The following is a 15,232-nucleotide window of genomic DNA, read 5'->3' on the forward strand; positions in this document are numbered from 1 at the left end:
TACTACACGACTATTTCAATTTTTTATACTCGTACCACTTAACTAACTTTCTTTGAAATGTGATAACTGGCAAAGCTGGCCGTTTTGCAAGAATCTTCTATACCAGCAAGTAACCGTTTTGCAACAAATACTCTCAGATACAGCTTTCAAGGTTTAAAAAAACTCACCTCACGTCTTCCACCAAGACCAAACAAACGCCCCCTCTTAACCTTCCGTTCCTCCTCCATTTACAAGTATTGCCTATTTTCGAAAGATCAAACTGCACCTGTGTTCAATACGGCGAGAACAGGTCTGTATCTTAAAATTTAATTAGCGTATGCAGCAATAAGACTTCTTATACACGAGAAAAAACATGAGAACGTTCACTTTACTTTACTTTGATAAGATGATTGGCATTGCACTGAATCCCAACCCATGACCAAATCTAACATTAATAAAAAATCAAATTCTCATACAGGATATCCCATCGTTATTGCATGTGCCGAAGCCAAATTAAACGTCCGGCTGACTTAGTTTAACAACAATATAATTATGTTAAATGTTGTTGTTTTCTTTATCAACTTCACTTCACTCAACTCCTCATCTACTTCTGCATTTATTCTCTTCGGTACAGTTCTGTCCAACCATTCTTTCATTTATCCCTTCTTCAATTATCTGATAATCAATTGCTAATACTCTCCTTCGTATGTTATTGCTCTTCCTCGGTCACATTCTCCTTCTTCGCATTCGCTGAACTTTATTTTGTAATTCTCTTCATTTTCACCTGTCCATATCTGTATCCCTCTTCGTCTTTGTATCCTTAATGTGCTTGCTCGTATTCTTTTTCTTTTCAATGTCTTTTTCATCTGCTGGTGATTCGACTCCGTCCTGATTTATTTCCTTATTTACTGTGATGTAGTTTATTACGAGGCCGGGACATTTCGCCGAATGCCCACAACGCCGACACGATTTTTTGAAGGTCCATATCGCCGACTAGGGACACTACGCCGACGGACACTACGCCGACCGTGCCCACATCGTCGACAAGTGTGCAAGGGACACAACGCCGACCATGCCCACTTCGCCGACGGACACTACGCCGACCGTGCCCACATCGCCGACAAGTGAACAAGGGACACTAAGCCGAACGTGACCATAACGTCGACTCATACAACACTTCTTAATCAAGCTGGACGGTGTGCAACACCAAGTAGCTTTTGACGTTAGGTTATTGTAGGTTCAGAATATTTTTTTTAACTTTTTTCGAACTACAGACTCATACGAAAATTCTTAATCAAACTGGACGGAGTGTGAAGCAAAGCAGCTTTGGATATTAGGTTATTTGTAGGTTTAGGACATGTTTTTTAAACTTTTTAAAATGCAAACTCATACACTGGACAGAGTATGAGGGGCCTGGATTTTCGAACAGTCGGCGTTGTGGTCACGGTCGGCTTAGTGTCCCTTGCACACGTTTCGGCAATGTGGGCACGATCGGCGTAGTGTCCGTCTGCGAAGTGGGCATGGTCGGCGTTGTGTCCCTTGCACACTTGTCGACGATGTGGGCACGGTCGGCGTAGTGTCCGTTGGCGTAGTGTCCCTAGTCGGCGATATGGACCTTCAAAAAATCGTGTCGGCGTTGTGGGCATTCGGCAAAGTGTCCTAGACCCTTTATTACCTACATACCTTTTCTCTCCATCTGTAGGTATGTGTATCGCCCCTTTCTATCATCCTTCGTGTTGCTGTTAATTATTTTTTTCTGCCAGTTCTACATACATATTGTCCTCTTTGTTACATTCTGTACCTTTTGATGTTTTCTCTTGTTTTCCCTTGCCCATTGAAAATCATTTCCCTTTTTGGTTAGTCTTAGATTATCTCATTCATTCCCATATTTTGTATTTTGTTTCTCACTTATTTCTCCGGCTCCTATTCGATGATGATGATCTTCAGTTTACATAATTTAAAAAAAAAACGAGGTAGGTCGACCTTCAATTTTATGGCGGCGAATTTGAGTGACGCTTTACCGGTACGACAAAGAGACGTTTCAAATTCACAAATCTTTCACGACGTATATTTCAAAAACACTGGATTCACAACTGTGATAAAAATGTAACGTCCTCGAGCGTAGCAGAGTGTTTTCGAAATTCATGGAACGTCAATGCCAAAGATCTCCCAATTTTGTTGATAAACTCTGCCTTTTATAAACAAGCGTTATCCTGAATCCACTTTCACTTTCTTTCTTATAGAGCGCGCAAAATTTTATACACCCATTTTTTTCGTCTGACTATAGTAAAATACTGCCTTAATCAAAATAATTTTTCAAAAAATAGAGAAAATTTATACCTACAAAGGAAATATCTGGTAAACTTCATCATGTTACAATGTCTGACCAATTTATATAAAAGCAGTAATTTTACATTTTTATCTAATAATGGCCTACATTTATTTTAAATCAACAAAAACGAACCATGTGTGTGTAAAGTTCTTTATTAAAACTTTCTTTTATTTAGTTGTGTGTAATTAAAACTTTGTGAAGTATTTGATTTAACATCATAATTCCATCTGTAACGATTAGTGCAATCTATTGGTAATGGTATAAGTTTCCACTAAAAACTAAAGTGGTAATTACAGTTTACCAAGTGAAAAATAAGATTTTAATTTCAAGTTGAAAAAATAATTCTAAATAAACGACTCTTTATGCAATTCCAGAAAATGGCACACCTAACTGACAATGAATGTCGTTAACTTACAACGTACAAATATCAAATATTCCGCCCCTCGACCTTAACACTTTTGAAAATACAAAGAGGGTGGTGAGAAAGAAGGTAACGCATGTTAGTCAGTACTCGATATTGTTGAATGTAAGTGGTGGCGATGGATTAGAGGTTTGTAGAGTATATAAAGGCTTTTAAGGACACATTATGTTTTTATGGAGTTCTTGGCTGTTAATGGACAGTGGTTGCTAATAATGTTACAGATTTACTTGACTTTCAATGTCAGTAGGTACTGACAACAACTCACTTAACGTAAATTCTCCTTTCCTAAATGCGTTTTCGCTTATATAGGTACAGGAAGGTATTGATGGGTGTTTTCGTGCGTGGAGTATATAATTGTTTAATAAAGTTTAATGTGGAAAAGTTAAGGATATTAACGCGTCTCCTTTTATTGGAAAAGCTGAGACGATTAATATTAATTATGGTAATGGCCGAGGATATACACATATTATTGTTCGGGATATTGTGGATGTGTACGCGTTTCATTTTAGAAACGACTCCACACCGCCGAACATTAGGTCTATATTTTATTTTTTATTGAAATTACATTTTCCTGAATATAACGTTCAGTCTAACGACTGCGGGTCCGCGTATCTTTAATTAAAGTATATTGGACTGCGAATTGCTAATGCTAACAAGTAAATATGTTTAATACTTGCATCAACTTAATGCTTTCATTCTACGCAACAATTGCGCACTAACTGAGGTTGTTACAGCCAATAATCTTGGCTATGATTGTAACACATGGCAGCTTTAATTATAGTGTTACATCCTCCCTTAAAATTGCTTTATTTTCCGATTCCGTTTGGAAATAATACGGTAGCGTTAAACGCGTAGGGTTGAGCGCCCTTAAATTTAAACAGAACTAATTACGCTTTGTATAATCCAGAATATTTGTAATTTTAAGGGACGAAATAAACACGAAATGAAACGAGTTAATTAGACGAGGATCCAATCAGTCAAAATGAAAAGATTTATATAAATTTTTGAGCTGACCGTTGCAGCAGTGATATGTACTGAAATGCTCACATCAGCGTAACTCGGGTTTTACGCCATAAAAGCCATAAACTAATCAAAGTGTATGATGAATCACACCACATAAATAAAGTAAATAGCTTTTGGAATTGGCGTGAGTTATTATTCCATCTCTCAGCGCAAGTATATCAAAATGTATAGCCATTCACATTAACAATGGTTTTCGGTTTTTAAGCTTCTGAAATCCCTAATGAAATTTCAGCAGTTCATTAGGGATTTATTCCAACTCATTGCCATCATTTGACGGCAATTTAAATATTTCGTATACGATTATCAATAAAAAAAAAGGAAAACCTATTAGTAAATTTATGCCACTATATTATAAGATACACGGCGTACTGGGTAGTAGGATATACTGTAACGTAATTAATTTAATCCTCACTCGCACTCAAATTTGATATATTTACAAATCTTGTAAAATTCCAATTGAAAATACTCCATACTCTCAGTAATAAATTAAATTAATGGCCCATACATGTATTTTATGAAGAGTAATAAAATGACTTTTTATTACGTTTTCAATGACGTCCGCCTTTGATAAATATGTAGACAAGAGAAAAGGGTCGTAAATATTCCTAATCAGTTTGCTATATGGCTTCCATAACTTGCGGGAGAAGTGTTTCTACACCTTTCTTGCCAAAGACATGGTTCGCAATTTGCCCGTGGCGCGATTTAATGGGAAGCATACACCTACATATGGTACCTATAGAGAGAAGATCAATCAATCGATCTAACCTAAAGGGTATTTCTTTGTTAATTTGGAGCCAGCGAATAGAGATATTGTGTCCTACCTGATAGGCGAGATCTCGAGACCATTGTGTTCGTATTTTTATTTTTTTATCGTTAAAACGTATTTAACTGTTATTATATTTATAGATCTATATGGATAGACATCTCGCGGATCAACAAGAACCTTTCAAAACAGATAATTTCCGTTTGTCCTTTGACTTAAAAGGATTTATTTTTTCATGTTAGCTTTTTATGTGTAAAAATAGCACCACTACTATAGAATGGTAAATAAAGCAGAAAAATTTTTTTTCTTTTTCTTTTTTAGCAAATAACACACTAAACATGGGCCAAAGCAGAACTTCTGCAACCTCTCGATTCTTTTGCTGACATCTGAGTTAGACAAGAACTGTAAACAACATCAAAGTGATTCACACCTCTGGGTGTCCTGTTATCCTGTGTGTGATACTCTAGGTTCACAAAAAATTGTTTTGTTTTCGCATAGGCACGTTGTCATCTGGTTTAAAGGAATAGTACATCTGCGTGACATCAGCACATAGATGGTAATTGCAATAATCCAATTTTTCCATTACTACAGATGTGTAAATTGTAAATAGCAGTGGTCCAAATATGGAACCCTGGGTACACTGTATTTAGATTTACCAATTCTCCAGGAGTCGCAAGTATCCAAACAGATGTAGTGTAGAATCGCCAATATTATACCGTGGTTAACCGTACTATGTATGTGAAAACATAATATTTCCACATCAAAATTTTCCCATGCCTGTATGTCCCTTCACGGTAATTTACAAGTGAATCGCAGTGAATTAAATATTGCTGTGTGCGATGATATACGGTCACTACACCACCCACAAAACACCTGTCCAGGTAGCTCAAAACGAATCAAAATTGAAACTACACATCCGGGATCTGCTAGAAGAAAAAATCTAATATTCAACTTCCGAGAATTCCAAAGAGTTTGTTATACAACTTCTAATTTACCCCTGAAATAAATCTTGGACACGAATAAAAAATTTGATATGAATACTCTATCCGAATCGCACTGTAGATTCGAATAAACACACAATAATTAAACATTTATTCAAAAACACAATGAAACAAATTAAAACAAAATCACTGCAAGAAAGAAAGACTTACAATGTTTCTTTGGACATATTACCCGACACTCAAGCGGTCAACAAATAAAACAAGAAATTCTCAAATTAAATAGAATTTTTTTTTAAATAATTCAAATAATCTGGTAGTAGAAGGTTTGAGATATAAGGCGGGGTATACTCACAAACGCGGACAGCTTCTGAAATTCACTTTGCTTTATAACACAGAATTAGATGACACATAAAACTGGCTTCCTGAATAAGATGAACAAATTTTCGGTAGAAACCTATAATAAGAAGAGAACCGCAAACAAACGGCTCGCTGTACTATACTGCTTCCTTTCTCAACCTGACAAAACTTTTTCCGTAATCGGACAACACGCGTTAAACTTTTCACACGATTACTTGCCTCTGCAGCAGCAACCGCGTTTACCCGTTGTGTCCAATATTTAAGCCTCTACGATCAAATAAACTCCTTTTCAAATTTTCAAATAACTCACCAATCTACAATGGTACGCGCCAGACATCTCCAATATGAAACGTACAATTCTTCGTCACACCTTGGCTCTTCCTTATAAACACCAAAACACGTACGCTAATTAAATTTTGCCCGATAATAAAACCTTGTATTGCAAAGGAGTGCCTAATTACTTCTAACGCCTTATCTAAATTGAATAACTTACACAAGCGGTAAAGTTTAAACAAAAATTTCGCATTTACAAAATTTCTAAAAGGAAAAAATACAAGTTCAAATAAAACGAACCAACTCTGTGCTTATCTCGTAAGTAATTCCCCAGCTTTACCTAATAAATGGAACACAACTCATAGATAGTTGGAAAGTAACCGCTACGCTCGAGTTTCCGAATTTTTAGAAAGATACGTATGATCGTTATTAAAAAATCCCTTTCGGCTCGGCCGATTAGGTGTAGGTATATTTCTCTCCGCCATTTCGTTCCAATACGGCGGAATTGGCTGATTCACGAACTTGGCCGAGATATTTATGAGTTACACCAACCTTTAAAGTTTGGTCGAAATCGGTTCATAATTACAAAAGTTAGAGTGTTTCTTGGAAGTGGTAAATTATAGGTAGATAAATGGAAATCTACCTAAAACCCAATGATCTGTCTGTCTGTAATCGCGCACAAATATGTTCAAAATATGAACTGCAATTGTAGGTCAAAAGCAAAACAGTGTTTTTTAATGAAACATCAATTTATGCATGTTTCATATCGATTGCATTTTCTTTAAAGCTTTCTAAAAGTAAATGGAGGTGGTTCGCGATAACGCTTCTTTATGAAAGGAAGTGAAAAAAAGCAGGGAGATTTTTTTGTTGGTGCTCTGTGACACTGGACGATACTCAGTTACGCTCAAGGATTTTGAGTTTCTATCGCCGTTTTTGAAATGTACGTCGTCATAGTTTGGTGAAGTTAATAAAGTGTGTGATTTAGGCCGGTACTTCTGTTCGGTCGATTTTTTAATTAGGTGCCCTGCAGCCTCGTGATAGTAGAGGTCAGCGATGTAATGCCCCCCTCGGCCCTCACCCGTCACTCCAGAAAGAGTGAAAGCAAGCAACGGCGCGGGCGCAACGTGTTGTAGCATCGTTATCAGAAACGTCGAAGCGAATACAGAACAAAAAAAGTCACCATCTGAGCAAACAGAGCAAAGCCAGCATAAGGAATTTTCTTAGACGTTCGCCACTACCACCCCAAGCTGGTGGAAGCTGGTGCAGTGGACTACCGTTGCAGTTCCATACGAAGAGGTCTGCATCTGTGCCGTAAGTTTACAGGATCGTCGATGTTCCCCCTTCGTTGTTTTGCCGTTTACGTTTACCAAAATGTTTAAATTGAAACCTTTGTGTGTGTTAATGTTAGATTTACATTGTTCCTTGTTTTTAACTAGTGTTATGTTGTTAATAATCTAATAGTGGTTTAATTTTAGATTTATAGTGTTTATAATTGTTTTTAAACTTTTTCAGGTTTGTTCACGAACCCAGTAAATTTAGAGTATCTTGCAATTTGGGTAAGCCGAGTGTGTGAATGAAACATTGTTTGTGAAAACAGATGAAATTAAATTTCGTTTGTAAATCTAGTTCTTTTGGTTTATTGAAATCATTTTCAGGGTCCATTTCATTTAATTCATTTACTGTTGTAAATTAATGTGCTGGTTATCGATATCTAGTGTAAAGACTAGTTTTCAAATTCTGTTAGGGCGTTAGGCAGTACATCGCGTCCGTTCGTCCGGACCCACTTTTGCGGTTTTGAACTACTTTTAGGGCAATGGTACTAGAGTCCTGGATTTTTTTGAAATATGTACCTTGAAAGTGTGCCAGCGAGCCATCAAATTTCGCTGTCTGTTTTTGAATGTAAAACGTGCATAACTTTTTCATGCGACAACCAACTGGTTTCATAATTTGCATACGCATGCTTTTAGTGGTGCCAAGTAAAATTTTTGAAAATGGAGGGGGGGGAGGTGACCACACGTTCTACCCTTTATGGTATTCTAATGAAAGGTTTCACCGAAATGAATTGGTTTGTGCAAACTAATAATTTTCCTGCGCGACTCCTTTCAATCAATAGGTAGCCGGGGGGAGGAGGGAGGGGGTAGTAATTAATTTTATCTTTCATGGTAGTCCAATTAAAGGTATCAACAAAAGAAACTGTCTACGAACAACATATTCATTTATATCTCAACGTAATCATTCTCCTCTGCGGATTCCACTTCTTCAGGCTCTTCGACGTCCTCTAGTGGTAGTGGGTCGTCTGAAATTACCGACTCCTCGTCTTCCGCTTTACCTGATGCATGGGTACATTGAAGAGACGACGTGGCATTTATGCACGATATTCCATGACACTGGACAAAGAGTTTATTACTTCAGACCTACAACAAGAAGCATTGTCAAAAAAAAATACTGTTTTTACGTGAATAAATGGTACATAGAAATACTTTGTTTTACAATGAATATTTCCTCACACATGAAAGTTGAAGGTGAAAGATGACTTTACGCTAACTCTCCAGTTACCTACCTCGTATGAAATTGCACGAAGAGCATTTTCAGATAAATATATTTCATCTAGCCCTGAAGGTCGCGATATATTTGCAAAAAACCGCAAAAAAAAACACACGAAAATTGATGATTTTCGCCTCCTTTTATGAATTTTCTAGGCTGAGGTAGACCTTGGCTAACTTCTAAGCATCAACCTAGTCTGAAAATTTCTTGGAATCACGGGCAATACTTAAACAATATTGCACCAAGCTAATAAGATGCCCATTGTCTATATAATGGTCCTGCTGCTCCATTTTGGCTTTCAGAGGCAAACCACGGAACGTGCCCAACACATTTTGCTCATGAAATCGTTAACGACTTGGACTTAAAAATTCATTGCTCTTTATTGCTGTCCAAAATTAAGAAAAACTTATACAGTATTATTCAGTTTTATTGCCATAGCTTTAGAGCTTTGGAAAAAGACACACTACAAATAGAATGGAAATGGTCACCATTACATAACAAAGATAATGTAGGTAGAAATGAAAAATACGGATTGCTATAAAGTAGGATTAGAACATAGAGAAGGTTGTCACAATTACAAACGTTTTGATACTCGAAATTTCCAATTAACTGAAGGCACGTTAGGGTTCCATGTATCAGAGGTAATATTTAGTCCCGTTTGCCGAACAATAACAGTCAAATTAAAAAGATAGTTACAAAATACGGCCGAGAAAAACAGATTGAACAAACAGACGCTACAACATATCAAGCACCCGGTGGGAATGATTATCAGTAGCGACAATATTCATATGTGATTTAGGACATGACTGTAATTAGGGGTACCATAAAATGCATGCTAATAGTCGGCGGCTGTTGCATCGATATATCGCCTGTCTTCCTCCCTGAAACACTGCTGAAACACGCACACTATTATAACATAGAGTGCTTATTTGCAAGTGTTATTCAATTTATCTGGCCGCACCCGCGCCTTGTTTATTGGCTCACTGTGATTTCTACACGTGTCTTCCACACGTGTGCTACTTGCTTGTATTATGGCGCCTAAATTTGACTTGGAAAATTGTTACAGATCCGTGAGTCACGTGCATATCGAAACTTTGTCAGTTTTTTTTTATTCGGTCACGACTAACCATTTTATTTCTATTTACTGTGCCAATTCCTCCCTTCCAAATCAGAGTGGAAAATATTATGAACTATTTCATTCACTTAAGATGACATGTTAATACAAGACGAAGTTTACCTTTTACGCTGCTAAATCTAAATGTCCCGAGTAATTTCCTTTCTAACATAAAGCATCACTTCTAATTATATAGTACGAACGTACAAGAGTATAACATATTAAGTGCTTCTTGTTTAATTAGAATGCGAGCGATGTGATGGGACAGTGGTGGTGAAACGCCATTCCGGTAAACCTAAATACTGATAGAGTTTGTGTTGTTATAAATTCTGGCTTTTAGTTGACAAGAGGACATTTCAAATTTGACAATATTCCCAGTACGTGTTTAAATTAGGAATACAAGCTAATGCCACCTTTTTCCATATAAAATGGAAAACTTCCCTTTACGACAATTATTCGTTGAGCTAGGTGCATTCCCTACTTATTATTACATTATCCGTTTCAGTACGAAAAAAATATGAAAACTTTCGCCTGAGGGCAATACATTAATTGGAAGAAAGCAAACCCAAATAAAGATAGATTAAGTGAAAAACTGACGATATGAATTTTCTTGAAAGCAAATTTTCCGTATTTCTGTCATTTCGCGTAGTCATAACCATGAAATGTGTTGATTTATTCGTAAAGCGTCTGAAGCAATATGCCGGTTCTGAGTAGCAAATAAATTTGAAAAGTTCGGCGATCAAATAAACAATAATCATTACTGTCTGAGTTGTTCAAGTCGTTTAGCAGTTCTGATAGCGAATCTCTTATTTCCCTGCCATTGCTTTTCACTGCGTTTCACTATACCGGAGGCTTCGAGAAGTATACAACGCGTATTATTTATGTGAACTACAAAACTAGTAGAATTCTATATACACGCCAAATACCTTACGCAATAAAGTTGGATTCGGAAATGTAATGAAAAATAAAGAGAAACGCAATTTATGGCAAATTGTATGCAAGCTCGGGGTTGTTTCGCCATTCCTGATAGAAACTCAAACTGTGACACTTTATATAAACATAATCACGTGATGGTTTCAAATCATTTTCATTTTTGTATAGGAACTTTTTAACTGACATTGGAAACCTAGGAAAACACAATCTTTTCTTTACTTGGATTATCATTGTTTATTATGTACAGGGTCGCTATTAAAGATGGAACCAAAGCTCACACGCTCAAATCATTTGAGATTTAGATATGAAAATCAACGCTTCCATTTGGAATTATTTTGAGGTTACACAATTACAAAATTTTTTGACGCATGGTTTTTGAGTGCGACCATCATCTTGAATTTTTTTTAATAGCAACATAATAGGTCATGTAGGTAATAAGTAATTAGAAACGTTATCTTTTTAGACCACCTTAATCTGGTATGGTGTTAATCAGAAAATACAATTTCAATTCACACACTCGGCTTGCCCAAATTATCAGAGACTCTAGATGTACTGGGTTCATAAACACACGTGACAAAATTTAAAATCAATTACTTTAAATTAAAATTGAACCCTACCTTTCACCAATACCAAAGAGTAACCATACTCTTTGCCAATACTACCCACATTAAGTCTAACCAAAAACAAACTGAATGTTGATCAAACGGCACATATGAGAATGAAAAAAAACACTTCTATGTTCTTCGCTAGCTTGTTAATTTTTGATTATGATGATGATCTTCTGTACCGTTAATTAAATGAGTGAAGGATGGAATAGAAGTGGGCACCGGTAAATCACACGCTTTATTAACTTCAACTACGACGACGTACATTTCAAAAACAGCGACAAAAATTCAACATCTTTGAGCGTAACAGAGTATAACAAAAATCTGCCCGCTTTTCTTCCAACTCTTTTTTTTTATAAAGAAACGTTATAGCGAACCACTTCCACTGTTCTTTTTCAAAAACGCAATATGATGTAAACCCTCCCCGTGCGCTGGAGGCACCCATTCATTGGGCGCATCCCCAGGTGGCGGATAGGGAGACGCCCATAGAGACACGAGGCACCTGAATGATCGTCAAGTGACTCGCGCTTCGGTGTCGGTAGTGACGATTATAAGGGGTTCGTCAAGGCTAAACCCAGACTGTTAGCGACGAAGGTCTTCGACGCGGACCAACATCCCTAGTCAAGGTGTCAAGAACGGATACAGGGCCACCGACGAGTGGTGGCCCTTTTTCTTCGGGAAGGGGCTAACAGCCAAGTTCTGGGTAAGCGGATCCGTCATCACTACCCGAGGAATTGTATGTACGATTATTTAATCAAATCCTTTCTGCGCTAACAAGCCGGGCCCTCAAAATAAATGTGATAACGGGGCAGGCTCCTCTAAAGAGGGGACGGTTCCAACGCAGGATCTTATTCAAGGACCTGGTGGTGGGCCAGCTGCCCAATGGTGCGGGTGCACCACGAACCTATGGGAAAGTCGCTGCTGCGGAGCTCAGGATGGCCATTGTTCCGGTATCCGAGGTGCAGTTGTCGACAATATGGGGGGGGGGGGCTTTCCTCGGCTGGCACAGTTCCGCTGGAATCCGCAGGGTGCCATTGTGGCCGACTGCAAGGACCAGTAGACCTTGAACTGGTTCGAGGGGACCGACCCCTCTTATTAGGCCGTGGGATGGCGCATCTCTGAAGGTTCAGAGGCACGTCTCTAGGATAACCAAGGTGATGGCTGTCTTATACGGGCTTCCGGCTGACACGGCCACCATCTTGAAGCGCCTCCAGAGGTAAAATCCTGGTTTCAGGACGAGCCTTTGGAGGACGATCCTTTGCATCTTTGCTCGGTCGGGAAGCAGGGCCGGTGGAAAAGACGCCCGCATTAGTAAGCGACTCCCTAACAGCGTAAAGTGCGGACCTTTCAAAGAACGAAGAGAACACCTTGGTGGAACAGACGTTGAAATGGTTCGTAAGGGCTCCTCCGCACTCCGAACGAGGACAAAGCGCAACACAGGGAAATGCTACCTACAGGAAGCAGCTAGGGAAGGTTCAGGGACTCGCTGGATCCATGAAAAAGCATAAAATACAATGAAAAAGAACATGATGGAGGAAAGAAGAGGATTAAGGGAGAAAATGAAGAGAACGGTAGAGCAATGAGATAAGCAAAAAGAAGAACTTATAGTAAGGGTAAGTAAACAGATAGGAAAAGAAAGGGAAAGGACAGGGCGGGATTTGGAGAGAGAAACCAACAGCAGAAGAGAAGATAGAGATTAGAGGGAGGGAGAGGAGGAGGGTGGTACTGAAACTTACAAAAGAAAAGAGAAAAACGAAAAAAATGGATAAGGACAACATAAAAATGATAGTCTGGAATGCGGGGGGGGGGGGGTTATTTGGTAAAGACGCTAAATTCTAAGATTTTGTAAGAAGATGCGATGAGGAACACAAGATTGAAAATCAAGAGACAAAGAGTGCAACAAGGAAGGAGAAGTGTTACTTGAATTATCAGAAGAGAAATTGGAGAATTTTAAACGGATATATGGAGGGAGATAGGAACGGGCTATTCACATACATGGGAGGAAGAGGCAGGCTGGTAATTGATTACACAATAGCCCATGAAAAAATACTAGAAGAAATAGATGAATTTTAGGTAGGAACGAGGATAGAATCGGATCAGCTACCGATGGACTTAAGTCTAAAAGGAAAGATAAGAAGATCAAGAAATGAAAAGATGAGAGAAGATACAGTTATGGTCAGTAGACACGGTGGAGCTGTGTAAAGGCAGAAGGAATAGGAGGGAGCACAGAGGAGGAGTGGAATAATATAAAAGAGAGTATCAAAAAAGCAATAACGTGTAAACAAATAACTGAAGGGGAAGGGAGAGAAATGGGAAAGGAGTGGTGGGACAAAGAGTGTACAGAAGAGAGAAAAATGATGAAGAAAGAGAGAAAAGGGGAAATAGAGGAGAAAGAGGTAAGAACACAGAAAAAGAAAATGTAAAGAAAAAAAGATGAATGATATTGAATGAAGGAAATGGAAGAGAAAAGGCACAATTAATAGGCTTCAGAAGGGGCACGCTGCATATTACTGTATTACATAGATTTGTGGAAAAAGAATTGGAAAAAAAGGCAGTAAGGGGTTTGCGTTTTTCATGGACGTTTGACAGAATTGGAAGGGAAAAAGTATGGAAAAGGACGGAAGATGGGACAGGAAGTTAAGGAATTATATGGAGAGACAAGATTGAAGACAAGAATAGAAGGGAAGAATCCTGAATATTTTGGACATGTAAAGGACTAATTTGCACCGACAAATTTATGCAGAGCTTAGCTTAAGCGCAGCTAAAAATCCATGGCAACGATTGTTGGGACAGTGGTTGCCATGAATTTTGAGCTACGCTTAAGCTAATGTCACCTTAAAGTTGTCGATGCAAACAGCCATAGGACGGGGTTGCCTACTTAGCCCAACCTTCTTTAATTTCTACATAAGAGATGTGGAAAGCATATGAAGGAAATGATGGTAAGAATGAAAAGTGATTGGGAAAAGGAATGAGTGGAGCTAAATGGAGAAAAATGGGGGGGTGGAAAGCAAAGTGAGATAGAATGAAAGTGTAGGGAGGAAAGAATAGAAGAAGTAAAAGAAATGAAATATTTACGGTACCAAACGCAAAGAAACAATGGGGCAAATGCGCAGATAAGAGAATTAAGGAAAAAACGGGCTGGTGGCGATGAGACAGGTATGGGGAATTGGAAAGAGGGGGTTCAAAATTGATTTTAGAACAAGAATGTTCCTGTTCGCTGCAATGGTGAGGCGGGTGCTCAGGCACGGAATGGAGATATGTGAGTGAAAGGAGTAGGAGGAACTGAAAGAAGTACAAAGTAAATGTGTATTAGCGTTACACGGAAGGACACGAAATTGTACATTTAGAATGAGAAATTAAAATGGATAATTATCGATAGCGAAAGCGAATTGGTGAAAGAATGCTTGCGAACGAGGATAAACACAAAAGTAATGTGGGAAGATCTAAGAGGAAAATGTTACGAAAGAAATGGATAAGGACGGGTTGAGGTCGAAAGGAGGAGAAAAGATAGAAAATCAGCTGGCGAAAACGGTTCTCGATGCTCAAAGACAACAACAGAGTGCGCATGAGGGAGTAGTAGTTACAACGATCTAATAAGGAAATTGATATCAAAATACTTGTGAGAAGGAAAAAAGAATATTAAAATAATAAAACAAAAAACAAAAAACGAGATTTAGATGCGGAAGTGAAGAGAGACGGAAAGAGAAATTGAGACAAGAAGAAGAAGGAGAATGTAGAATACGCGGAGATGAAGAAGAGGACATAGAGCACATGTTATGGAACTGTAAGGAGGTGGAAATGACAGCGTGAAATAGGTGTGAGTTGCTCGATGAGGGGTGAAGAAGTGAGAAGTGGATGAGGTGAATTTTAAACAAAAGAAGGGAAATTTTAGTTATAATGTGTTATAAGTTTAATTTGTAAAAATTCCGAATCTAAAGGGCTGCTAA

General features: G+C 38.2%; 1 long non-coding RNA gene across 1 annotated transcript; it reads left to right on the forward strand.

The window, feature by feature from the left end:
• Positions 1-4,351: 4,351 nt before the first annotated feature.
• Positions 4,352-4,818, forward strand: LOC116177301. Its single transcript, XR_004146650.1, has 2 exons — positions 4,352-4,604; positions 4,662-4,818. It is a non-coding gene; the product is annotated as an uncharacterized LOC116177301 (long non-coding RNA).
• Positions 4,819-15,232: the final 10,414 nt, after the last annotated feature.

This window comes from Photinus pyralis, unplaced genomic scaffold, assembly GCF_008802855.1.
Source record: "Photinus pyralis isolate 1611_PpyrPB1 unplaced genomic scaffold, Ppyr1.3 Ppyr1.4_LG7, whole genome shotgun sequence".
NCBI classification, from domain to species: Eukaryota; Metazoa; Arthropoda; class Insecta; order Coleoptera; family Lampyridae; genus Photinus; species Photinus pyralis.